This window comes from Pocillopora verrucosa, chromosome 11 (genome assembly GCF_036669915.1).
Source record: "Pocillopora verrucosa isolate sample1 chromosome 11, ASM3666991v2, whole genome shotgun sequence".
Taxonomy (NCBI): Eukaryota; Metazoa; Cnidaria; class Anthozoa; order Scleractinia; family Pocilloporidae; genus Pocillopora; species Pocillopora verrucosa.
Window position 1 is genome coordinate 21,483,076 of NC_089322.1, and position 6,477 is coordinate 21,489,552.

The 6,477-nt window shown below is 37.8% G+C and overlaps 1 pseudogene; it reads left to right on the top strand.

Moving 5' to 3' along the window:
• The window catches only part of LOC136284243 (uncharacterized), a 6,241-nt pseudogene extending 1,321 nt beyond the window's left edge, over positions 1-4,920 (top strand).
• Positions 4,921-6,477: the final 1,557 nt, after the last annotated feature.

The window sequence follows — 6,477 nt, forward strand, 5'->3', positions numbered from 1 at the left end:
ATCAGATTGAAGGCTACCCAAATTTGTTTCGCCCGAAAAAATATTCAAAATATGCCAAATAAAACTTTGTGGGTGATCATACAAATAGTCAAATATGACAAACTGTGTAAACTTGTGACCAGGGGTTTGCAGTTTTTAGTAGCCAAAGGAAAAGTGTCTCTGATATGGATAGCACACAAACCCCTCCTACCTATAGGTATATGAGGTAGATTTTGGCTTGAAATACAGCATAGCGATTATGGTAAAATATATTGTGTATGCAACCGTGCATGGCAGACAATAAAGAGAATTACTCATGAGTTCCTAGGAGTGATGAGGGTTAAAATAAGGGAAGAGACCAAAGAAATGATGAAAAAAAAAAAATAATCAAACCTTATGTCCGACCGAATCTGTATGCTCTGCATATGAGTTTGAAAATGCCAGATCATTAGACCTTGGAATCCATAGAACCAGTAACTGCCCGCTGATTTAATAAAGTACCTTGATGAGAAAAATCATAGAACTAAATTATAATTATCTTAATCAACTCCTTGATTCCATGTCAGAAAGAATCATGTCTGAACAGCACATTGGGGGAAAAAAATTTGACCTTTTTTTTATTTCTATTTCTCAGGAGACTATCAAAAACTCAGAGCAACTCAACAATAATCGGTATTTCTGAGCACCGTCAAGTGGGACTGTTTCATGCCCCTGTTGTGAATAACAAACTCACCAGCCATGTTGCCATGTTCCTGTGTTTCCTGTAGTGAACAAGTAACATGGAGCCATAGTTTTATGATCAGTAAATTCCGAGATCTTGCACCTGATCCAAGAGAGAAGTACAAGATTGAAAAGCACCTGAGAGTAATCATCGACTGCTTTTACGATCTTAATGAAGATTCCATGATTCTTGCCCTTATATCAACATGTTAACAACCCTTAGCATAGGCTTACCCAGCTGTTCTCATGTTCGGAATTTAAAATCCACGCTTGTCCACCGTGTCTCTGTGGCCTTTAAAGTGCCTTCGAGCGTTGGATCTTCCTGCGAAAGTAATCGTTAGACAAGTTAGAAAAATCGGATGAATCTTAATCTTGCCAACCTTGGCGGAAAAGTCTCGAAAAAATGTGGCAACAACTACCACTTTTGCATCTTTCCAAACCCTCAATTATTTCTCACCCTAGTCCTGCATGCAACTTACCAAACTTTATGCCATCACTACTGCCATCAATTTCTAAAACCAACTATCTAGTGCTATTGATAAAAAATGCTCCAAACTTCAAAAGATTAATGCAGTTATTGATCTTCGTGTTACTAAATCAAATATGGCGGCCGTTGTTATTATCCTTATAAGCTAAACCGCAGTTAAGAGCGGGAGAAATGCGGGCTTCAATAAAAACATCCATCATGGCGGCCAAGTTTGAATAATCTTGGACAATTTAAATACCAAGATCAAGCCACAACGGAAAGCCTTTGAAAATGGATCGAAAGAGACCAGTACAAAACTTTAGGTGTGTTAGGCGTGGGAGTGGAGTCTCAGAGAAGGTAAACGGACGTGACCAGGAGGGCAGAAATTAGGAAAAGAGCAAACGACGAGAAGTTGTTGAGTGCAAAACGGAGTTCGTTTCTCTCTGAAGTTGAAAGTGATTGCGAAGTTGAAGACTGTACGACAGAAACAAGTTCAAGAATGAGCCAGGGTTGATAACAAAAACATCAAACGAAAGCAATCTGAAAAAACCTAAAAAAGTCTAAGGAAAGCGTTTGCACAAGGGAAGTGAATTTAATAAGCGGTTTTTCTTGGAGTCGAAAAACAGTGTGAGGGCCTTTAGTCGGACACTTGACCTGGGAACAAAACCTCCACAGTTACAGCATGAAGCTGCTGGTGCATCACGAACTTCGGCAAACAGGCGCTCATGAAGATACACTATGAAAGTACTAAAACGCATCCGCTGCTTATCTTATCACATATCTGTAGCGGACAAAATGTTCAACTGCAAGATCAGTGTGCCTGGGCGTTGGGAAATTTTTCTGGCGATTCTAGGAACTGTAGGGAACATTCTGCGAGCGCAGGGGATCATTGTACCACTGGTAATCTCTTAAAGGTTTATAGTGAAAGCTGCATTTCTTCTATTAATCAGTCTAAGCAAAAAGATTCCAGACACAGAAGGCAGGGATTCCTGATTATGGGTAAAGCTAAAGAATGGAGGGTGACAGTCAGTGACAGCTGTCAGGAATAAGAATGAATGTATCCAGTTAGTATTGAACAGAAAGGGCTAGATAGAACTCCACTTTGCTCCAGGCAGGGGCTAGACAAGGTGAGATGTAAAAAAATGCCCTCTACTTTTATTTATAACCGCTTCTCTTCCCCTTTCCTGTCCCACCGTACCTTGGTGCACAAATGATGTCTTGTGCTTAAGAGGCAAGGTTGAAGAGAAATGCTATCTAGCTATTTTTAGCAAATAAATTTTACACTCAGACAGGAAAGACGGTACCAGTATTTCAGCATTATTGATGTAGGAAAACCGTAAGTGTCCAAAGTTTATATGATTTTCTGTACTTTGTGAATGACTTTTTTCTCTTTTGCTGCAGTCACCAATATCCACTGTAGTGCAGTCAGCAGCATTTGCTCTATCCAACCTAGCCAGGGGAGACCAGGGTGTCGCTGAAGAACTGTTACAAGCAGGGATAGCACCTCTGATCATTAGCCTTCTTACTCCTGGAAACAGCTCCACTGATGTTGCTTCAGAAGTAGCTTGGGTATTGTCATACTTGACATCCAAACCTATCTGTGTGCCTCTATTAGTATCAGGAGGAGTTACCAATAGTCTTGTTGAATCCTTGAGTTTGCTGACACAGCAAAACTGAACTTGATAGCCAAGCTGGACACCAATGGTACGAAGCTTAGGTTAGGCTTCTTGTTTTATAAATTGTTGACAACTAAGGGATTATACAGTGTCGGGTCAAAGATGATGTATGGGAGATGAAACGTTAAGGGTGAAGGTCATTTCGTGTTAGGAACTTGTGCTAAGGTCCAGTTGGTGAAGATTATATTTAGCCCTTTACACCCTGAAGTCTTTGTCAGGCGACGTAGTCGAAGATTTACATTCACTATTTATAGTACCTTGGTTTGTTGTGTTGGTGTGTTTTGCCTTACTGTCATTGGTGCATTTCAATCCTTAGAAACAAACTTGTAATAACAGGAAAAGCCAGCTTGCTGTAATTAGGGCCAACTTTTTCGGAAAAAAAAAACTTGGAAACTGACATAACTTCCATAAACTTGAGTTTACATCAAAACCAGATTTTGATTGGAGATTTTTGGCATGCAGGTTTTGTCTTAAGTAATGAATACAGCTTATTGATTTTCTAATTTTCTGTGGATTTGCATTATGTCTAGGTAACATTGTTAGTGGACCTGATGAGTATGGAATCCAAGCAATGCAGAGTGGAAAACTGGTTGGTGCAATGAAATTGTTTCTCCAATCAGTTCACAGGCATATAAAGAAGGAGAGTCTGTGGGTACTGTCCAATTGACCGTGGACCCAACAGGAACACATTGATGCGTGAGTTCAAGCTGGAATATTACCACTTGTTATGGATCTGATGTCATCAACTTACGATATTAAGAAGGAGGTTTGTCAAAAAGTCTCCTTATGTAAGATCTCTGAGCTCACCTTTTGTCACAGTGCTCATGAAGCAATCTAAATTTGTGATATGCTTCCTAGCGATTCACACTATTCAGAAGTAGGTCATTTTTGTTACATCTCTCCGTTTGCATGTGCACAAAGATTGGTCAATTTAGCAGGCCATATTTCACTGTGTGGCCTGCCAAAGTCAAAGGTTTCTTTGAGTGAAATCTGTTCCCTCAATCTAAACCAAGAAATAGAATAACTATCTTACTTACCTCATTTTCTCAGTCTGTGCTGTAAGTTTACGAACCTGTTTGTTCTGCTCAGATCTTTGGCTTTCATTTTGTGCTTAACCATAAATCTGAGCAGAAAAAATTTAGTCCATAACTTTAGTACAGACCTCAAACCTTGTTAGTAAAAGGCACATCTTTTTGCAGCAAATGTTTATCTCACTTTGTTTATAGGCCCCTAGACCTAAGTAACAAAAGTTAAATTTGTTACATGACTGCTTAAAAACAGGTCTACAAATAAGCATTTTTTTTGTCTCCAATTTTAAGAGCCAAATTCTTTTTACTTGCCATAACTAAAATGGTCATAGCTTTGAAGGTGCCTACCTTGAACTTTGGCCGTGTCCTCAAGTATAGAAATGGTTGAGGCATCACTGTATCCTTATGCATGTTTGCTGTTCAGTAGAGAAGAGTGTGGATGGTCAGCTGTTAAACAGTGTAGAAATACAGCTAGAATTGTGTTGCTCATGAAGAAAACAGCAATTATTTGTGGTACTTTAGGTTGCTAGAACTCCGAAAGATCTCTTAATTCAGTATACAACATGCAAAGTAAAGTGTTATTTCTAACTTACAGTGTATTGGCATAGTGACTACTTGGTCTCTAAAATGTTGAAAAACCAGTTTGTCTTTTTTTTTTTTTTTTTTCAGGCTGCTATTTGCTTGTGCAACATTGCACATCATGGTCCTGAATACTTGAAGAGTGTTTTAGATGTTGGAGCCATGGAATCATTCATCAACATTATGAAAATCTCTAGACCAAGACACTGTTATCACTGGTCTTCAGTTTGTTGAGATGTCTCTGAGAAATTTTCCTGCATCTAAAGACTTGTTTGAAGCTGGCGAGGGCGTTGCTTGTTTAGAAGCTTTGGAATACAACTGTAATGAAACAATTTGTCAGTATGCAAATGAGCTTCTTGATACTTATTTCATGGAGGAAGGGCCTGAGGAGGGGGACTTTGGTGGGGAAGCAGAGAATAGCGAAAATGATGTGTTGTCATGGAGATGCCAAGACAGTGAGATGACATCATAGTGTGATCTACACTTTTCGGATTAGTTTTAATGCACATTTCTTGGAGAAGGTACTTTTCACCGAAGAGATATTCAGACATGAAGCCCAAAAAGAAAAATTGGGCTCTCTTATTATCAAAGGTAGCAGAGGTTGAATACAATTGCAGTTCAATTTTTGTTAACTCTTTCACAAATTACCAAGACTAAATTTCTTCTAACAATATAAAAACAAAATCAAGCGGGCAAGTGATGAGAATGAAGAATACTACAATCAAAGAGGATTCTTAGGCTGATCCAATATCAATTTATCCAAACTAATTCCACAAGAATTGCATGACAGTAAACAAAAATGCCATCAGTTTAGCCTGTAAACAGGCTTTAGCATTTGCGTTTTGCTCACAGCTCCTATTCTGAACACAGCCACCAATTACATCATCAGCAGCCACTTATGGCAAACATTATGGAAACCCCTTTTTTGTTTAACATATATATATTATAATGGAGATACTGTTTCATCTTGAGAGAAATTACACCACTGTTTTCCTTTTCACATTGAAGAATATACAGTGTTAGTATATACCACACAGGTGAATAGAATTTTTTTTGGCACACATGATTGGCTACTTTGGAAGTAAATAGCAGGTACTTTTCACCTCCAAGCAGTGGATGAGATGAAATCGTGCATCAGGAGTTTACTTTCTGACCATTTTGCAGTATATTGAAAGCAAGATAAATTTTGGTATTTGCATGGTATATACTAAAACAGTTTTTTACCTTGCTGTCAGTGAAAGTGGTTGTTATTTAATAACCTCACCACTTCATGGCTTGATAAATATCCAACATGATATGTTGGATATTTGCCTTTTGACTTTTTTCTTGACAACTGCCCACATTCAAAATGTTGGATGATATGTTGGATGATATCCATGATAGTAAAGATTAATAGATCAAAGAGGTGGAAATGAAGTGTGTTCTTAAGTTAGTACTTCTTTTCTCATCTTTTCTAATTTTAATATTGGCATAATTTACCTTTTTTCAACAACTAAGAAAAACTGTGCTCAATTTTTTAACATAGAATGTTGCTAACAAAATATTCTGGCTATGGTTACTCCTTTTAGAACCTAGTGAATTATTAATTAAATTTCGAAAGCTATTTTGAATTAATTAACAATCTTTGTTTAGCTCACTCTTTGTAAGTGTCTTTTGTTGTTCTTTCCTCATTCTGGATCCATCTTGTGTATTTTGATAGTCATCATTCTCAAGCTTTTATTTTCATTGGCAGATGTGTATGGGTAAAGCCAAATCAATTTTCAGCAACAGATGTTCCCTGACAACTTTACGTTAAGTGTGCAGACGGAACAATAAAATATTTAATCAGTTGTTCGCTGACAAGACCTTTTGTTCAAAATTTGAAATGCCAGTTTTTGAACGTGGGCAGTTGTCAAGAAAAAGTCAAAAGGGCAAAATTTGCTAAGCGTGGACGACTCCACGAGAAGAATTGATAGAGAAATTATTAAGGGTTTGGATTTAGGAAAATAAATTTTCACCATCTTTTTCTTGGGAGATATCGTCAATAATT